Genomic DNA, 22,193 nt, shown 5'->3' with positions numbered 1-22,193 from the left:
ACATGTTGAGCGCCGCGGCCGCCACGAGGCGCCAGCCGGTCAGTCACATCAGGAGTCGTCGGCACCATGTGGCGACCAGTGGATTGTCGCATCTAATGCATTCTACTGTTGTTGGCCTTTCAGTTTAGCTCTTGTTCTTTACTTGACGTTTACTTGAATGCATAGCGTTATAAAATTGTTTGCGGTTTCAATTTTTTTCCTTTATTTACGTAATGGACGTAATGGGTCCGATTCGATCAAAGTGACAACGATTAAATGTTAAAAAGATAATATCCGAAGAAGAAATAAAATATATTTTGGAAAATGAGAGTAGTAACGGTGAATATACTCCGAAAGTGACTCTGAATATGACTATTTAGTTGATAGTAAAATCGAATCGGATAGTTAAAGCGAACGAAGATCTTACCGACACCGTTGCAGACTGTAACCGGAGACGCTGAAACTAATGACGATGTTATTGAAATAAGTGTAAATAACATTGAAATAAATATACCTGTATCAAAAACCAACCAAAAGACTTCAAATGAGAAAGCGGGGAGTAATATTTTACGGGTGACAGGACCACCAAAATAAAAAAATAAAAACATTTATTTTGTTGAAAATCCTGCCTGGTCTTCGTAAACCTGGCGGTAAGCCGATAGGCTGTTCAACTACTGTTAACTGACGATAAGTATTTTAACTTAATTGTAAATGAAACAAATAATTATGCAGAAGGCTGTAAGACAATAATTAATCACACTAAATGTCGTTTATCAGCATAGAGACATGAAACAAAAGGCGAGGTGTTTCTGGAACTTCATTTACACGTGGGGAATGCTAAATTGAATAGAATAAAAACGATTGGTTTACCCATCACTTGTGTAATATTACCCGGCTTTTCGTAATTATACGAACCAAAATAGATACGAATTATGATAGATTTTTATTTTTGTAACAATGAACAAACAGCAGGTAACCGATTACATAAATTAAAACCTCTAATTGATTTTTTTAAATGTAAAAATGGCTAATTATCCTAAAAAAGGAATTATACGTAGACGAGGCTACGGTTTTGTGGCTTGGGCGCCTAGTATTTCGACAGTATCACCCGACGAAACGATATAAAAACACTCGTATACAGTGGCGCTACGGATTACGGCGGAAATAAAGGACACAGCTCTTATGCTGTATTGCATTTAATGAAAGAAAAAATAAACTTCGTACATTCACTTTATACGGACAGTTACTATATTACAATTTTTTAAAGAAATGATTAGAATTAAAAAGTTACACTACTGGCGCTCTGAGAGACGGTGGAAAAGGTACACCAAAAGAAGTTTTAAAATTAATCTGAATGTAGGTAAATCTGTTATGCAATCTTTAGGAGAAGTAATCGTTGGAAAATGGCGAGATAATAGACGTTTTTTTTTTTTTGTTCAGATATAATCGAATTCGAAAACGAATTTGTTGAGAATGCCGACATAGAGGAGAGAAAAAATTAAACCGAAGTAATTCAATATTACAAGCATATCTTTGCCATCGACCACCGAAACCAAATGCTGGGAGTAATATCCCAGTGTCAAGAAAATTATTCAGCGGTGTAAGAAACCTGGTATCCGTATCGTTGAAATTATGATTCTCAATGAGAACAAATTGTGTCGAAAATCGAATCCAAAAAAATATTTTTTGATTTCCGACTCTCAGTACATGATGTATTGTTCCCGAAAGATGAATCACGAGTGGAAAAATCTCGTCACGTACAGCTTTTGAGACTGCCATTTCACGGGAAAAGTGATGATGAGATTTTTCCGAAAAAAATTCGTCGGTGCGCTAAAGAATAAAATCGTAAGGACACAATATATTTTTGCAAGACTTATCCAGGTAATCCTGGCTTATATTTCAAAGTGTTTCAAGCCATATGGTATATAATAGTTTTCTATAACTTTTACTTCATTTTTCTATATATTTTATCTTTTGTTTTTCTATATTTGTAATGTACGTAATATTTTCAGTATGTAATTGTTTGTGCATTCGTGTATGTATGTGTGCGCACGCGGTAGTGTAGACATTATTTTCATAATAATTATGTATGTTTTTTAATAGTGATCCGTAATCTATGTTTTAAATATTAAAGTAATTATTTTACAAATAAAATATACTATAACAAACCATTAAGTTCACTCGGCGCCATACAGCGTACTGTGATCCCGAAGAACATGCATTCATTCAGGAGGCCGATGGCGCCAAAAAGCATCATATTTATTTACGGCTTTATAAGCGTCATTAGCATCAAAATACTAGTAAAACTCCTTTTTACATGCTTTTCTTTAGCTCACTTTCGTTCTACGGTTGTCGGATAGTACACATGCGCAGTAGGTTTTTGGAATGAACATCGATGTAGTCGGTCAACCAACGTAACGCTTCGAACACCCTTGTACGAGATATCGAGAACTCCCGTAAATATTTAAACATTTCTAATAGAAAGTATAAAATAACACATTTTTATAAAAACATGCTTTTAAAATAATCAAAAAAATTAATTACCCAATAAACATAAATAGAAGATAATTTTGTTTTCATCTAAATAATATGTATAAAGTTGTTTATTTTCGCATAAATGTTTTGAAGCTTTGACTTTCACATGATCTTACATATCACCATCAAAGCTCGTCAAATCCATTCTGAGATAACGTCCTAAAATTATTTTTTACATATTAGTGCGTTTAATTTAATAGTGGTGTTTTAAAAATGTTGTTATTTATTTATTTATGACATTGTTTTTCTTAGTAAAATCAACTATAACCAAAAAGTAGGGACCGTATTGTACGGATCACTAGCGGAGAATCCCGATTCGTTAGTTCAATTTCTAGAATTAAATTTTTAATTTAACTTTTTTATATCAATTTTCATCATTCAAAAAAAGTATTTTTACACAAGAGGTAATCAATTTTGGACACCTAATAATCCCATTCCGAAACGCCGCCCGCCAGAGCAACCCATCCGGAGGGCCTAGCTGCTAGTGTTTACATAAACCTTATACGGTACTTCTGTTTCACTGTATAGTGACCGTGCTCTAATCTATAGATAGTCGAAATTACCGACAGTTTTTTTTTTTTTTTACATAAATTCTTCTTTTCTCTATGACCCTTTTCCGATCCGTTGTTAAGTGAAATAATGAAACTGTACACGTATTGTAATATCGTTCTTAAAACAAGGTTCGGTTTAAAGAAATGTGCACGGTACCCGTAGACCAAATAGCAAGTTTTCTTACGTACCTTAAAACAAATTTTTATGTAAGTTATTAACGAAGTTATTTAACCTTGAAATTAAATTTCCGGGAAAACAGCCGAAAAACTGGATATATTTTATGCATAATTTTTCCTAATGCTTACGGCTTATTTTGAAATAAATTCCGACTCACAACACCGATGCGAAAAAGTATAAGTTTTTACGGTATAATACTCGGTTTTTCCTTCGAGTGGTCGGAAAAATATTCCAGTTTTTCCTTACGTGACGAATAGGGTTAGAAGCTCCGAGTTTTATTCGTAAGTTCTTCTGTGCGATGCAGAATATTTAATGCATTTTCATTCGTTCTTATTATAAAATGTGGGATATGAATGGTGTGAGTTTTTACGTGCGCGTATTTGTGTATGATTTAAAAAACAAATTATAATCTACCAAGAATTGTTTGTTATATTTAAAAAAATTAAGTTAAAATACTTTTTTTGCGGTAATTTTTACAACTGTTTCAATGTATATAATTTAAAAACTCATATTTTGGGATCAGCGTGAATTATTTTTTAGTTAAAATTTATGTTTAGACAGCAGTAACGAGCTATACAACTAAAAGATTTGGAATAGTGGCTAGTTCTTTTCCCTCTGTGAAGGATTCATCATATACCGTTCAGCGATTGATCGGCAACCTAGAAACTTATGATCCGAAAAATCACAGGAAAATAAATCGTCACATCAAACAGTTTTCTTGAAAATTTTTATTTTAACTTTCGATTTTCGGCGTGGAAAATATATAATTGGAAAGTTTGTTTTAAATATGACACGAGGGCTATCTTTTAAAGTCGTTTTTTCGTAAAGATATAAGTGCAGGTAGTAGAGTAGTACTGGTCAACTGGTAACAAGCTTTGAGTAGGAGCCGACTATTCTACATGACCTCGACTGTAGCGATTCGTGTGTGCTGCAACTTTTTTTGTCAATTCCTCTACACGAGTAAATATCGGATAGAAGAGAACTTGGACTTCGTGTAATGAAAAGGAGAGAACCTTGCACATTCGGTACACGCGTCGTGCAGTAGGAGGCGTGTTCGAATGCTTGAGAAGAAGGGAAAAATTATTTTAACTCTATTGATTGGGGACGCATAAGATTCGAGTGTTAACTTAGAGATTCGAGTCTTATTAGAGAAGTATCGGTAATTTTTCATCCAAAAAATGAAAAGATAATTTTCAGAAAAATCGGGAGCGCACACTAATCTTAGCCACCGAACCAGCGCGCTATTTTTAGAGATATAATTAATTTATATAACTTCACCTGCAATTAAAAATTAATTTTGTTAATCGCGCTAAGAATTGCGCATTAGGTAAATCGTTTAATTAATTATAGAATCGTTGTTGCCTATTCTTTTCTATATATCTTGATAGCTAAACAAGAAAAATCAAATAGTTGTATTTTGATTTTTTTCTCGTCTTTAGTAAAATAATTACATAAGAATGATGTTGCATATCGGCCAGGTTAGACGTCATCAGATAACGAAATCGCATGGAGAAAACGATTCGTCAGTGACGTGTAATATTAACGTTTGTTTTCTTAGAAGGTTAAGTTCGATCAGATATCGCGAAAAAATGGAAATATCACATCAGAAATAAATGATTAATCGGTATTCCCTCATAAAGATCGATATACAATTTAACAATTAGCTTAACTGATTTTTACCTATTCTCGCGATACGTAAAGTATATCGCGAGATACACTTTACGTATAAGATCCATTAAAGTTTAAAATAAAATTAGTTATAAACTTCATAACACCGGAGAGTGTTATGAAGTTTATAAAATTGGTTAACCTTGCATGGAGGTTATTCGTGTCATTTTTTATAGCTTTCATAAGACTGAATGAAGAAAAACATGTTTTTTTCATTTTCCATGTTGTTTTTATTTGAAATCTTGTGTGACAATATAATAAAATCGATACAAATTTACTTTTAATGCGATAATTGTCTATGTAATTGCGATTACCTTTCGAGTTTTTTTGTCTTACAACGTGATGTTTCGTTTTATTTGAGGTTTTTTTTCTTAAATCATTTTATTTGTAATTGGTTGTACATGATTTTTTCCGATCGGCACAGGCGATGCACTAAATGTAGTGGATAGTTTCTTTAAAGAAAGGGTTACTTTAATCTAATGTTTCCTTTCCCGGGTCTTCTCACGGCACTGACGCGATCAGAATCGTCCGTGAAAGTAATGATTTCCACTATACGGTGGGTCCCTCGGGCGAATAGGGTGAAGGTATCGTTCTTAGGGCCATAGAATATCATCTGCGTTTCGGCGCGCTTGACGTGTCGGTGTACGACAGTATATTGAATGACTGTAAAAAAAGGCGTTGGAACACCGATTCACTTCTTACTTTTTTCAGTAAGCCGCACATTGCATGTTTGTTATTCTTGAAAACCGTTACGCCGTTTCCGAAAACAATTTCTATCTCGTGTCACGTTAAGGCAACTAACAGAAAATAATTTACCCGTATTTGAAAATAAATGCCTGTTTTCCTAAATCACTGGATATCATAAAGATGTAGTTATTTTTTATTTTTTTTTGAAAAAAATAATTTCAAATCAAAATATTATGAAATAATATAATATTAAATAAAATAGAGACGTTTCATGATGAATATTAAATATAAAATTATGAACCGCAATGTGCCGATAGCAGTTGAGATTTTGTGTCAAAATCTGAACGAATAGATAAAAGTCGGTAGATCCAGAGAAACTACCCACTGGGTTGGTCTAGTGGTGAACGCGTCTTCCCAAATCAGCTGATTTGGAAGTTGAGAGTTCCAGCGTTCAAGTCCTAGTAAAGCCAGCTATTTTTACACGGACTTGAATACTAGATCGTGGATACCGGTGTTCTTTGGTGGTTGGGTTTCAATTAACCACACATCTTAGGTATGGTCGAACTGAGAATGTACAAGACTACACTTCATTCACACTCATACATATCACCCTCATTCATCCTCTGAAGTATTATCTAAACGGTAGTTACCGGAGGCTAAACAGGAAAAAGAAAGAAAGAAAAGAAAGATCCAGAGAAACTAAGAATTAATTAAATAAGAATAATTGTTTTTGTGAAATCAGTTTTTTTTCATATTTGAACTTAAATAAAGGATCGTTCAAACCGAATTTGGATATTGTTGGTATCGCTGTTTGTGATCGACATACGAGTATATAGATTTAATTTTTTTTTTTTTTTTCATTAAAACCTAGTTACATATCCTTTTTACATATTTGATCTTTTTTATAATAAATAAGGAATTAAAAATTATTTAAAAAATAGAATTAACTTTAAAAAAAAGTTGTAACAGACTCCAAAATACGCATTGAGAGTTAAAAATAGTAACATTTTAACCCACTTTATTAAATTTCGAATTTTAAACTCGGCGCAGATTTAAATAGAAATAAAACAACTTCCGGCAACTTATTAAAACTTAATTATTTTTTTTGACATATCAGTCGTTTTTTTTTTTTTACCTTTATTTGTATTTAAAATATGATTAGCCTTGTCAAAAATTCTACCTGTTTGCTAGAAACCTGTGTCGTATTAAAAATAAAATGAGATTGTAGGGATTGCTATCTAGTATGAGCTAATCTCTGGATTGTGGAAATATGCACTATCTTTTACCGTTCTGATTTTCTTAAATTTTCCCACAAAAATACTTTGAATATCGGAACACCGAGCTATATATCAATACGCTAATAACAGTCCGGTACCAAGGATTACAGTAAAAAACAATGAAAAACATATTTTGAAAAGTTTTTAAAGTCGACCGCAGTGCACTCCTTTTTAAAAAGTTTTCAGATTTTTAAAACACGGTACGCCAAGAATATAAAAACTTTAATTTTTGAAAAATATCTATAAATTGTTTACGTTTACCGTGTAATTAACATCTACAAAGTAATAATAAAATGATCGAATCGGTTAGTTCGGGGACGAGTTTGGCTTGTGAAAAAAGACAACTTATAAAAACTTCCGCATTTTGTGAATTTTATTGACAAATGGTATGAATTTTAATAACTATGTAACACATCTGGTGGTGGATTAGTCGCAAATTTTGTTTTGGAATTTTTTCCTTTTTTTCGAACTTTTTTGTTTGTAATTGATATTTTCGTAGGGATTGTGAACTTTTTTATTCGTCTTCCATTCTCTGTCCTTCCTGATCGGATCTTGCCGTCAAATTTTCACCCTCTCCCGATTATCAAAAATAATTAAATTTTTACTTATACCGTCAGTTTTATTTCCGGTGCGGATATGGTAATTAGTAGTTACTGAAATCGGTTAGTCGATAATTAATGAAATTATAATAAAATCAATTTTCATACGGAGTACAACATTTATTTCATCGGAACTGTGATGTACGGTCGTATATGTGATTTATGTTTATGTTAATACATATTTTTAACTCCTAAAGTAGAAATAGATGCATTAATCTTATTTATTTACTATTTTTTAAAGATATCTTTCAAAATGTTTGTTTAAAATGAAGTTCATTGGCTTTATTGGTTATATGACCACCAGTTCCAGCTAGCGCGTTATTCGACCGACCGACGTCGCTTATCGTTGTCTTCAATTGTTTGTTTTAATAATATTGTAATTCAGTCTTTACCACCGTCACCTTAATCGAGATACTTTACCGGGGAAGGTTTTTACCTGATACCGCTACCAGGATACTACGGAGTTGCTGACGGTTGATTTATGTTCGTTACGAATTCATTGGTTTTACTCGTGATTTCTTAAAAGTTATCTTATCCTAGTATCTGTCTAGGAAGAAGAAGGCTCGATAGAAATTACGAGATTTGTCTTAATTATCGTGAAGCAACTCGCTGTTGAAAATAACAAATTCACTGTTACAGAGTATTCTAGTATCAAATTATAAAGCTTATATACTATGATATCTTTATAAACAGAATTTTTTCAGATGTACATTAGAAATATTATTTTGATTAAAAAGAAATTAAATTGCAATTTTTTTTCAAAATAATTGTTTTAACTTTTGAAGAATTTGCAAAACTGTATGAAAGGTAAACCGAAATAATGAATGGCCATCTTTTCATGCGTCTGATCTCGACTAATTAGAAGGGAATTCTTTTAATTATTCTCATGTGAAAACGTGCCCGAAATGAACGTGACTGAAGTAGAATAAATAGCTTTGGAATTTTATTTGACTTTAGGTTAAACAGATATTAAAAAGTTTTTATAAACGATCGAACAATAAATGTGTTATTTTCTTACGTGTGAATTCTTGAACTATATATGTAGATTGACACCTATAGGTAATTGTTAAAATGACGTTGATAAAGATTTACATCGTAAAATTTGACTTGTTTAATGTTGGTTAAAATGTTGTTTAATGTTGGTTAAAAAACAAGCCAGTAGGCTTGTTTTTTTAACGATTTTAAAAATAAATTTTTTTTTCTGGACAGAAAATTATTTTATTTTATATTAATTGAATTTATTAACTGATGTTTTTTTCTAATCGACGACCGCTTTATTCAGTTAACAGTAATACAATTTACTTTGCTAAAACACAAAGAAATAAAAAACGTTTTTCACGTCGAGAAAATTTTTTTTCTGAATAATGAAGTAAGTATCAATTACTGTCATGACATTCTGCAAATACCTTTAACATCGTAGAATGTTTACTGACACTAGTAATAACACACCTGGCTACTGTGAACAGACAGTACAGCTGTTTATCTGGAATTTTTCCTTTTCTGTTTTTTTATCTGTTAGATTTGTTTTGTATAAACAAAAAGGCAATATTTACAGTAATAGTAATAAACAGGCTTTATAATTACTATAATAGAAGACATCAATATTTGTATGAAATTTGTTTTTAAGTTTGCTTAAAGAATTTTTTCTTGAGCTTACAAAAGTAAGTATCGGAGCATGAATCCATCTGATTTTTTTTTTTGTTGAAGATTTGTTGTTCGATAAGCAGATGCTTCAGATGCTTTTACACAACCGTCAGCTAGTTCACGAAATCCCCAGTTAGATCTGTAGAAGAGACCCCCCCCCCCTCAAAACGTGTAAATACCAAGTACGCATTATCTCTAAATGTTCATTATCTTTTACATTCGCCTAGCGAGCGTTTAAGAATAAGGGAAAGATACGGATAATAAAATGGAACTGTTTATTTACAGAGGAGTTACATAGCGAGATGGACAACTTTACCGAAAGAATATCTCAAGCTCCCTCTAGTTGGTTAGCGTCCATCTCGCCCGCAATCCTTCAGTACTAGCTAGGAACGTTTTCACCCGGAATTGGAGTAGCATACTGCTTACTGATGTAAGTTTTTACATCGAACGGCTCAAACATAAGCTGCATCAAATCGCTTTTTCTTCAGATACAAAGCTACCTGAAAACAGGATTAGTGTCCCTTAGCGAAACAGTCATCCGTACCGTATGGAGTGTAAAATTATTCTGCTGAACAATACAAACCGTTCGGCCAGATCCATCCGAATGGTATCTTATACGATTTCATAATTTAAAATGAAATACCAGGATTGTTATGAGAAAATGACTGTTGGAGCAGAGATCACATAACAAAACAAAATATTTCGATTCAGAATAGTTTTGCGGCCTATATTTACTTTCATTTTATAATAACATTAAGGAAAGTGAAAAAAAATTAACAACTTAAAATTATTTATTTAAAAATTTCTGTAAATGTTAAAGAAATTTTGCTGATAGATATATTAACAAGTTTAATAGGATTTAACTATCCGCAATAACTTTCATTGCGCTATAGTAATCAAAACAGAAAAACGAACCGTAATGAAGCAATAGGGAATGCAAAAATAAGTGACGCAAACAAACCCATCACATATAACGAATTTCAGTTAGATTGACCAACTCTCATATAAAAATTAAAAAAAAGGGCACGGTATCGGAAATTATTGAATATTTTTTCGATTTAAAAAAAAAATTTAGTGTATCTTTAGTTATATTTAGTTATTTAGTTATTTATTTATTTAGTTATTTAGTTATATTTAGTTATCTTGCATCATGTCCATTTCTATTCTGTTCAATTTCCAGCCAGACTTTTGATTTGATGATGGCTCGAGTTTTCTTTTAGACAGCATGTAACCTTAACTCTTTTCTGTCTTTTCTTTACATTCTCTCCGTTTTCTCCTTCTGCTTTATGTTTTGTCCAACCAATTTTTTTTTTAATTGTTCTGATAAGCTTCTGTTTTACTTTCTTCTTTACTTGATGTCTCGCCCTACGTGTCCGCGTAACTTTTTCAGATCTTTTCCGTTAATAGGCTTGCTTTGATATATATGGTTTTAATCGACCGCTTGCGACCGGAATGAAATTAACATATACATAACGAGATACTACATTTGGAGCGCTTACGTACATACCGAACCGCTCTCTCCCCGTCCAGCAGCCGGAGAATATCCGAACAGATTTTAACTTTCCACGGTCGCCGGTCGTCCGGTTTTTATTCCGGTTTAGCCGGTCGCTTCAGAGCAAATTCCTTCACAAGCGCCGGTTTAGGCCGACAGGTGGCGGATTTGAGTATACGTTGAAGACCAATTTTCCGGCCGTCTTGCGCAAGCAAGTCTTTCAGCAGAACATGCAAGTTGCACGACGATATAGCTGTAAGAAAATGAATTATATTTTTTAACGATATTCAAAAATTCTGAGATAAGCTGATAAGACGTAAACTGTAGTGTACGTTATATTATTTTATTTAAAAATCAGCGTTATTGTAGAGAAGTCGCTGCATAAATTCACTCGGGTACGAACCAATCGCATAACGGCGAGTTTCCCATTGCACTTGCTAAATACGATTTTGTTAAAAAATTGACCAACTCTCATATAAAAATTAAAAAAAAGGGCACGGTATCGGAAATTATTGAATATTTTTTCGATTTAAAAAAAAATTTAGTGTATCTTTATATAAGGCAGATCCTTGCATCATGTTCATTTCTATTCATTTGCATGTTAACAGAAAAAACTCGTTTTTTCCAGTCTACTTGCCCATATTTAAAACGCCTTCGATTTTACTTTAATATTATTAGCGCCCACGTTTCACATCCATAACGGAATGCACTCCGTAAATAAAATTCCACGAGACGCTTCTTCAAGTTTAACTCTACCTTATTACCAAAGCTTTTTTTAATGCTATTTCGGTTTTTATTTTATTTTCTCTTTTTTAAACTTCTGTTAATATATTTCCCAATTTTTGTACCGTCGTTCTTTTACTTCGTACATTTTCTGTCCTGTTTATACCTTTATTTATTCAATTTTTCTTTCTTTCGTGTAAAATGTCATTAGCTAATTGAAACCTGTCCTCATTAGTTTTGTATAATTTACATTCGTTTTCGTACCGTATTCTGTCGTAATGTATTCCGTCTTTTGAAATCTTTTGAATCCTCTGTGCTCGTTTGTTAAACACACCATGTAATCTGAGTACCATTACATCACTTTTAACGTTTTTATAACGTTTATAAAGCACAAAAAAACTGAAAATTCCGGACTTTATAAAATCCTTCTTGTTTCAAACAAAAACAAAGAATAAATAAAATAAGAAATGTTTAATCATACTTCTCTGCTTTTGTCCGGTGCGATTGTATTTTATTATTTAAGATCCCTGTTTTCATTTCTTCTTCATAACGCAATCTTATAATTCTATTCGTAATGCATTATTTTATATCGTTGTTTGCGTATTTCCGACTTTATCTGGGGTTTCTTCTTTGTTTTTTTCTTTCATAAAGTTATCTACTATTTTATTGTATTTTTACAGTTCTGGTTATTTGAGTCGTGATAATAGATTAAAATTCGTACAAGTAATGCAATTAAAGATGTATTTATTCTTATCAATACGACATAGAACTGTAAATACTATATCGGTTACATTTTATAGTTTATCGTTTACAGTATTAAAGAAAAAACAATCATTCGTAAAAAAAAAGTTATAAAATTAAGAAATAAAGGACATTGCTAATATTTCCACCATTGGCTTCATTTTAAGTCACCCGAGTGAGGTTACCACCGTTCACACCATATATGCATAGAAATTTAATAAAAGCAGCATCCCAACCCTGGGGAAGACACCTTGTGACGCTTCCGGTCGCTACATCACTCCCCCGTTCCTAGCCCTAATTGGTTTTAACGGGAGTCGTCTTTCGCCCTCTAACCTTTCACTTCTCATAGTAATATGCCAAGCCTTGTTGGGATGCCTGTGATGTAAATGCCTCGGTAGACATTTACATCAATATTTTATAAACACCAAAGAACACCGGCACCCACGAACTAGTATTCAAATTCGTATAAAAGTATAACTGCCTGTACAAGGACTTGAACGCTGGAACTCTCGATTTCCAAATCAGCTGATTTGGGAAGACGCGTTCACTACAAGACCAACACGGTGGGTTAAACGTAAGGTACTAGGGCCGGTTTTTTGTAACCTTATATTATGCGGTCGGTTTATTTTTCATTTAAAATTGAGTGTTTTATTCAAGAATAGATTTTCATAATTAATTTAAGTCCACCATTATTTGTATTTATGACTTAATATGCACGTACTGTCTGAAGTAATTTACAAAAAAAATGTAAAAAAACGCATTGTAAATACATATTAAATAAAACCTGCACTAGCCATTTTTTTCGTTCCGTACTTTCAATCGGTGAATAATATTAAAAGATAATTATACATTAATCGAGGACTGAGTTCTCGTTTGGTAAGATAAGGCGTATAAAGCAATCTAACTTCCAACTAGAGGGTACCTTGCTCGACTGTCATTTCATCCGATTTTAAGATGAATAATGTTTTTATATCTAATCAATTTAATAAAACAGGCGTTTTAACGTAACTTTATTTTATTTTCTAAGCCCATTAGGGTTTCTATCTTCTATTTTAATCGGTGATTCTTGCAAAATTATTAATCTTTATTTAATAATTTATTTGTTGCAGATTTTTCTTAATATAATTTTTCAACGTCTATCTGTGTGAACGCATAAATAATTTAAATTCCGTTCCATAAAATATTTATGATTTATTTTTTGTTTAACTTTTAATCTTGGTAATAGGTGATTATAGAACTAGTATCTGTTATTGTGTAACAAGATTATAAATAATTGTTATTTATACGCAAGGCCGCACATTGCGTATAAAATAATTATCTATTTGTTTATTAATGTATGTATTTATTTTATATTACTTCATTTATTATGTATTACAAATCAATAAATATGCTATAAAAAAATGTTTTCTAGTTTATAATAAAAATTTTAAAATGTAAACGATTTTTCTTCTAATTTTTTTTAAAGGAGTTTATATATCTCACATAAAGAACGAAAAAGGTATTACCTATTAAATTACTAGGCGAGAACAAACTGTCAGCTTCCCCAGAGAAATGCAAATTTTTTCAAAATGATGAGTTGTGCGTGCCCTACCCCATCATTTGGGATCGTGTTCGTTAATGTGACACTAATATTTTGTAGATAGAATTAAAATTAACATTAAATATTCTGCGCCGTTTTAAAAACTATGTAGCTATGCGGATTGTTTTTACATATATTACTTCGAACTAGTTGGCCGTGGAGATAAATTTTACTATCTTAAAAATTCCTGCAGTTAATTATCTATTAAGTCACGTACAAAAAATTGAAATTGAATATACGTAATCGTTTAATTCTTTAGTACGGTTTAATTTTACAGAACTTATGATCTTATTTTACGAGTATTAATATCGTACGATTTTTCTTGTAAGTACGACGTTAGTATTTGAACTCGAACGAGTTTAAATGCGACAAATCCAAACCGACGATTAAGTGTTTAACGCTCTTGATTCCCGTTTTTGGTACCTGCCGTAAAAATCTTAAAAATTTTCAGCACTCTTATCGAGAAATTAAATCCGATCGTATCCGTGTCGATGAAATATTAAAGAATTACCTAACAAGATGCTGGTCACGATATACGTGCCCTTCGCTCATACGGTCGTTCATTCTAGGAAACTGATTTCACTGAACGATCGTTTCGAGAAAACTATTATATTTTTATCGAATTTGAATGATCGATGTACTTGTATATCTTGAGTATTTTTATTTTATAATGTCAAGACCGCACGATTATTTTAAAAAGAGTTATAAAAGATTTGATGAAAATGAAAAATAACGGGTAAATAAAAATTTTCCAAAACAGATTTTTTGTTTATTTCTTTACTTTAAGTGCGTCTTAAATATTTTTATTTTTAACCAGACTAATAAAATATAATTTAGGGCTTGAATTCCGGTTGGATTTTACATTTTCCATTTGCGACTCGCTACTTCTACGTCGTTTGTGAAGTCGTGGACAAGTCTTAACTCGAGCGAAATTTACGAGTGAGTAAATAAATCTTTAAAACAAATATACAGTAATAATAATTTATAGTAATAACCATAAAAACCATATCTTTTACATTTTTATATTAAATTTATTTTTACACGTATTCTTTATTTTTGTCTTTTCAGTGCATATTTATTTAATTAAAATACTGAGGTCTTTTGGACCGCAAGGTTGAGTATCGGTTGTAGAATTTAAAGTCTCAAAAAACAATTCTGGAAGTAACGTATGAAATAAAATACCGATATGCTCCTGCGTACTACTAATGTATCCGTGTCATACAACGAACGGTTTTAATTTTTTACAGAGGCAGCAATGATGTTCTCTTTTTAAATTGGTATGTACAATAATCGTTTAAAGATTTATCGATCTTGTCGAAAATATGTAAATATTTGTTATGAAATGACAACTTATTAGTGATCTGTTATTTGTAAAGCATCAATATATTTTTATTTTATATATTAATTTATAAATAATATATAGGTATTATTTATTTACACATAGATCTATATATATATATATATATATATATGAAAGAACATGTCGTGAGTGATTCATAATTAATGCCCAGCAAAAAAGAACGATGAGAAATTGAAGAAAATTTATACACGTTTTTCTAACGGTGAAAAATGCACAATAAGGAAGAATTTTTTGAAATTCTGAGTTTAAAGGGTTAAAATGAATTTTTAAGTTCTAATTTCTTGGTAAAAAATAGAGATATCTTGATTTTTAGTGCGAATATCTAAAAACCGATTTATAAATTTTTCGAATTTCGACTTTCAAAGCGTTGAAGAAAATTAAAAAAATTTTGAATAATAATTGCAACTTGTTCCCGTTTCTGATTATACTAAAAGAGATATTCACTAGATTTGGGCTTGCAAAAAATCCTCACGTAAGTTTCTAAAAACCGTTTCCGGTTTTTTTTTAAATTTCGTTCTTTTAAGACGTACGACGGTGTTATGCCGCTGTTACTTATGTGCGACGCAACTGGCTGCACTTGCCTCCGATAAACAAAATAAAAAAATTAACTGCGACGGGAAAGACCACATAACGCGAGCGAAGCCGCGATGGGGATGCTAGTATTTAATATATATATTTATATATGTGTGTGTGTGTATGTGTTTTAAATAAAAACGGTTGTAGCTGTATTTGTATCAGGATAGAGTCAAGTTTTTTTTAGTGAGGTTATTTGCTCAAATTTAGAGATCCTTTTATTATTTTGAATAATAAAAATTTTAAATATTAAAAATAAATAAGTAGCTAGACGGCATTAATAGCGTTCTTAATAATAGGTAACGTTGTTTGCTTGTAAAATTGATTTATATTTGTAATTCTGATTTTTTGTCGAAAGAGATTTAAAATAAATAAAATTTAGTGTTTATTCAAACGTGCATATTTAAATGATTTCAGACAACTTGAAGTAAAAGTAACAAAATTAAATAAGTGAATAGTTTCGCGTGAAAAAACGTAATATTTTTTCATTAAACGTTAATTAATGTAAGTTTTCTTAAAAAATTATTATTTTTTAAAATAAAATTAGTAATTATTGTGTTAAAAAAATTGTTTGTTTAATAATTAAAATTTAACTAATTAATTTTATTCATTTAATTAAACACAACTAAATAAAATATTAAAGTTTTAATACATTTAAAAACAGTTTTTTGTTTTAATTTTAATTAATTAATAATACCTTTTCTTAATTATTTGTTTAATATTATTAAACCTGTTTAATATTATTTGTTTTATTTTATTTTGTTCTGCGATACACCAACATATCCGTCATCTTCAATTAATTACAATTACGTATTTTACTAGTTAAGGTACCTTACATCTGGTTTTCATTGGTTTTTTTTTAAATTGCATTTAGCATTAAACATTATTAACGTGGAAATTTAAATTTTAGGATTCAAAATGAATTATTGTTTTTAAACTTTTTTATGTAGTTCTTGTATCGATCGTCGAACGTTTTAGTTATTCTACAAATATTGTATATCTATTTATTAATAAAAAAACAGTTTAATTTGTACACTATTTTTCTTTGTATTAATTTACTCAAAATTTTATTCCCTACAGATTTTATTATTTTTTTTAGCGGTTTAATTAAATTTATGTACGCCGAATAAACATAAAGAAGCGTATTTTTGAATTTATAGTTTTATAAGAAGGTGTTTCATAGTAAATGAACTGACGGACACTTATTTTGAAGTTTTTCAAATTTAATATTTTGCTCGATAGTTATCATGTACAAGAATTTTTTATTTTATTTATCTACAAATGACCGTAAAATACGGTTTACACTTATATTTTTTATTATATTAGTATGAAGATATCTAACAGATAAAATTATGGATAAAAAGCAATATCAACGAGTAACTTATTTCATCGTCTCTTAATATATTAATATATCGATGAGAATTTACTTCTCGTTATAAAAAATATATTGTTAACTTGAACGATAAAGATTTTTTCCTATTTTAAATGTTAATTGGCGTTTAAACAAAAAAAATAGTTAGCTCGACTAGATCTGTTTAACCTTAATGTTATGTTAGTCAATTTCTAAGCGTGAATCCGATGTTTTATAACAAAACCGTTAAAAAATTACTAAGTATTTTTTTAATGAATATTTTATTTACCTGTGCCGGTTATGCCGGGTGAAGTTATCTCTGATTCCGATAAGATGCGACTGACTGCGATGCGAGACACACATTCACATTATATTTCGCATTTAATTGCGTGCGTGTGCGCGCGCACTTGAAAAATGTATTAGTGTGTTTGTGTTATCGTTAAGTTTTATATTAATATTGTGGTGAATGTTTTTGAATTGTCTCGATATGAGTTGAGAACGGGTAAAATAGGTATTTCCAACAGACCGCTAACTGTCGTAAGAAATTATACCCCCACCATCGACTTACAGGTTAAATGACAACAAACACCTCTCCTCTCTTCAACTACATCGGCATTGAACTCCAACCGGGTTCGTTGTAATGTTATGGATTTTTAAAATTTTGTTTCCTACGGCCTTTTTTTGTTGCCATTTACGTCTTTAAGTTAGGATTTTTAATCGATGAGCATAGTTTTTTGCGGGAATGCTGCAGAATTTCCCGTGAGTAATGCGGTTGTTACTGGAACCACATAAATTGTAGATCTTATAAATTGTGATTTTGTACTCAAATACACTTACATAATGTACGTATTAAATATCAGAAATTACAGCAAAATCGAATTAAAAAGGGGTTTAATTTTTCTAGGTTATTTTTGTGAATAACATATTTCATTAATATAATTTTGAATATTAAAAAAACATTTTCATAAAAATATTATATATATATATATATGTTACAGTAATCCGGTGATTATGGATAATTACCGGTGAATTTGATTAATCGCCTCCATTGTGGAAGAATTTAATAAATATGTAGCAATTTTTTATTAAATATACCGTCATTTTACATATTAACATATTTTACATATTAAAACAGCTACTCGACTATAAGCAGTAATTACTGAATTAACTATTTAAATAATCAAAATATTACTGTTAAAATTAGTCGAGGTTAGCGAGCGAATCGAGTGTAGGAACACTCGATTCTACTATGTCGATATAAATATATATATATATATATATATATATATATATATATATATCTACTGCGCTCGCTTCGCTCACTAACCTCATCTAATTAACGTTAAATATACAAAGTATATATATTATTCTCCAACATTGGAGGCAATTAACCAAATTCACCTGTAATTATGCATAATCACTGGAGGCGGGTCGATCTGCCCGTCTCGGGGTCCGTGCTGCAAGAAATCTCCCTCGTTACGCCTTTCGAGATCGGTTTACCCGTTTCGGACGCACACGGTCTTTTTTGTTATGTTTTACGCTGATTTTTCAACGAAGGAAGCAGGTTTTTATGTACGTTGTTTACAGTAGTTAAAACTACTGTATAACTCCGAAACCACAAAAAATTGTAAAATAATATTGTATTGTTCTCAACATTTCAAACGCAGCACAGTACAAAAAGAAACACATCTTAATACTTATATTTTCAACAACATAGAAACAGTACAGCTGAAATGAAATAATATTTACGTCTTTCAATTTCAGTTTTTTTAGTTTCTAAAGTAAGTTCAGGTGATCCGGTCGTAACCTGTCTGGTAACTCGAACGGTGGAAGATTTCTTATACAAAAATTATTCGGCCACGTAGCCGATTTGAAGATTTTTTTACTCGTTTTACCCACTGATATTTCAACAGAATTTAAAAAAAAAATCGTAGTGCTATTTTTCAACAGTTGAAGAGATCATAAATGCAAGCTAATTTATAACGTACTTAATTGTATAATAACGAAGACTCTTTTTTTCTGTTTTTGTCAAATCAGTTAGCATTGTATTTAATACAAATAAGTTTTTTTTTGAAATGCAAAAACAGTTTATGTAGGTCAGACTGTCCTTGTCTGTTTTGTCGTAAATTAGACCTCAGTTGTGCACTTTATGCAAATTGGACTTTTGGCTAGTTCCCATGTCATATAAATATCTTAGTACAGAATTTAAGTTCTTAACCTCATTACAGGAAATGGTTTTTTCTTCGTTGTTTCACAATTGTTATTTTAATAACATATAATAATAATCAATGATGAGAATTTTATATATATATATATATATATATATATATACAGAGTGTTTCTAAAATGATGGACTGGATATTCTTTTTCGGATTCTACTTGTAAAACTAAACAAAATATATCCTTGGGAAAAATGGCAATTTCTCCTTCGTTCTCCTCCTGTCTGCCATTTTCTGATTTTTATATAAAAATTTATATCTCGAGTTTGGATAGAGGAATCACATTAATATTTGATAAGTATCTTGGTAATAAGGTTTCAAAATTACCAAAAATCAGGACTTAAATATCTTCGAAAATTACAAAACGGCAGCCATGTTTATTTTTCAATCCGTTATATCTCCATAAATTCTAGTTTTATAAAAATGCATGTTTAGCTAAAATATTAAGCCTTTTATTTTGAATAAAGTGACATTTTATTCTTTGAAATCAGTTTACAAATAGCCGATTTATGGCAGAAAATTGATGTAATTTTGTGTCTGTTTTTATGCCTCCATTTTATTTCCAATTAGATTAAATATTAATTGTTTTTATTTAATGTTAATTTTAGTATTGTAAATTAGTATCAAATTAAGTAATAATTTTCTCACAATAAAATTTAATATTAAATAATAAAACAATCGATATTAATTTTTCAGTTTTGAATAATTCTACACAGCGACTATTACTGCTGATTATGTTAACAATGTAAAAATGCAGTGTACATTATTTATAAATAAAACCGTATGATTTTAAAGTAATTTAAACTTATCGTTTACTTTTGAGTCTTTGTTTAAAATTCAGTGTCATCGGTTTATTTTTAAGTTTTATTGTTTAATGATCATCGAGTTTGAATATTCTTTTGTGGAAATGTGTTGTGACATGCATTTAATGTACGGTTCAGCAAACTGCGTAAGGGCATAAGCAAAAAGATTGTATGAAAACAGGTTTCCTAATAGTGTGCCAAATGAAAAAAAACATTTGAAAGACTTCACATACGGCTTAGGAAAAAAACAGGTTCATTTACACCAGGGAATCATGACCGTGGTTGACCAAGGAGTACTAGGACTATTGAATTAGAAGAAAGTGTTCTAAATCGTGTGGAAGAATCCCTGATAAAATTACACGTACTCTGGCAATACAAGAAGATGTGTGCCACGTGACTACGTGGCGGATTTTAAATAGTAATTGTCGTTACTCTTATCACTTGCAGCGCGTACAGGGGCTGACTGCCGGTAATTTCCCACGTAGATTGGCTTTCTGTAACCGGTTTCGAAGAACATTAATTGAAAATCCTTTATTTTCGGCAAGGATTCTGTTCGCAGATTAAGCTTCTTTCAACAAGAATGTTTTCAAAACTATCACAACCAGCATATCTGGTGCGACGAGAATCCTCATCCGAAGTAGCCATCTACAAAGAGTTTCCCCGAACACATGGGCAGGTATTTTTAACGACTATCTTTTTGGTCCTGTCATTCTACCAAATCGTTTAAATGGAGAAAATTATCTTTTTCATTTTACGGAAGATCTTCCACATTTGTCGGAGGACCTACCTGTACAATTAAGAGGAAATATGTGGTTTCACCGCGATCGAGCTCCAGCACATTTCAGTCAGTCGGTATCAGATTTCCTGCACGAAACTTTACATGAAAAATGCATAGGCCGCGGAGGCCTGGCCTGCCCGATCGCTTGACTTAAACCCTCTTGACTTCTACCTTTGGGGCCATTTGAAACATATTGATTATTCAACTCCAATGTTCAACATTGAGGATCTTCAACAAAGGATCCAAAATGGATTTCAAGAAATTAGGAACTCTCCCGAAATTTTTGCAAACGGTTGCGACAATCTCACCGAAAAAGACTGGGACTCGTGTAATTTCTAATGGTGGTCACTTTGAACATCTCATAACTTTAACAATTGTTAACTGTTTATTTTTTTAAAAAATAACCCAACATTCTACAACAATTAACCTAAGATTGTCACAAGTAGTTGTTTATTTTTTTTATTATAAGGTTTATTATTGTGAGAAAATTAGTACGTAATTTGATACTAATTTATAATACTAAAATTAACAATAAATGAAAACAATTTAAATTTAATCGAATTGAACGTAAAGTGGAGGACATAAAAACAAAACACAAAATTACATCGATTTTCTGCTATAAATAGGCTGTTTGTAACCGACTTCAAAAAATAAATGTCATTTTGTTCAAAATAAAGGGCTTAATATTTTACCAAAACGTGCATTTTTATAAAACTAATATTTATGGAGGTAATGGATTGAAAAATAAACATGGCTGCTATTTTGTAATTTTCGAAGTTATTTAAGTCCTGATTTTTTGCTAATTTTGAAACTTTATTACCAAGATGCTTACCAAATATTATATTAATGTGATTCCTCTATACGAACTCGATATATAAATTTTTGTATAAAAATAAAAAAATGGCGGACAGTGGGAGAACGAAGGAGAAATTGCCGTTTTTCCTAAGGATATTTTTTTGTTTAGTTTTACAAGTAGAATCCGAAAAGAATAGCTAGCCTACCATTTTAGAACCACTATTATATATATATATACTTATTTTTCTCTCTAATGTATCTATGTAATGGTATTTCATTATGCAGAAAAATGTATCTGAAATGATCTAAGCTAAATATTGTTCTTTAAAATACACTTTAGTCAGTGTTTTCATTGAATTAATTCGATGAACAAATTTATATACTTTTCATAAATCAGCTTTGGAATTATTGTACTGACGTTTACTTTTGATTATGTTATGAAAAAAATCATCAGTTCTCTTAATAATAGTTAGGACTAATCTTTTTTTATTTTGTTTTTTCTATTTTTCCCGTGATATGAAAAATGAATTAAATAAAAAATGATGTAATTAGTTTGTATATTGAAATAATTTTTTTTTAATAGTTGTTTGACAATTTTTTTATAACAGTGGTTTATTTATTTATGCTATTTTAATTGTGTTAATTTTCGGAAACTATAATT

The 22,193-nt window shown here is 30.7% G+C and overlaps 1 protein-coding gene and 1 long non-coding RNA gene across 3 annotated transcripts in view; one reads left to right on the top strand and one right to left on the bottom strand.

The window, feature by feature from the left end:
• LOC142323608 (uncharacterized) overlaps window positions 1-22,193 on the top strand; it is a 470,455-nt gene that overhangs the window by 113,567 nt on the left and 334,695 nt on the right. The window lies entirely within an intron of this gene.
• LOC142323606 (glucose dehydrogenase [FAD, quinone]-like) overlaps window positions 1-22,193 on the bottom strand; it is a 115,442-nt gene that overhangs the window by 39,776 nt on the left and 53,473 nt on the right. Inside the window, exon 1 of one of the 2 annotated variants that reach the window (XM_075363448.1) lies at window positions 17,227-17,408. The exons of the other annotated variant lie outside the window; for it this stretch is intronic. The gene's annotated coding sequence lies outside the window, so the exon portion shown is untranslated. Of the gene's footprint in view, window positions 1-17,226; window positions 17,409-22,193 lie in introns of those variants that run through there. 2 annotated transcript variants of the gene reach the window in all.

The sequence above is a fragment of the Lycorma delicatula genome, chromosome 4 (assembly GCF_047948215.1).
Source record: "Lycorma delicatula isolate Av1 chromosome 4, ASM4794821v1, whole genome shotgun sequence".
Classification (NCBI taxonomy): Eukaryota; Metazoa; Arthropoda; class Insecta; order Hemiptera; family Fulgoridae; genus Lycorma; species Lycorma delicatula.
Note: the sequence above shows the minus strand (reverse complement) of the source record. Positions and strands in the feature narration are given on the sequence as shown.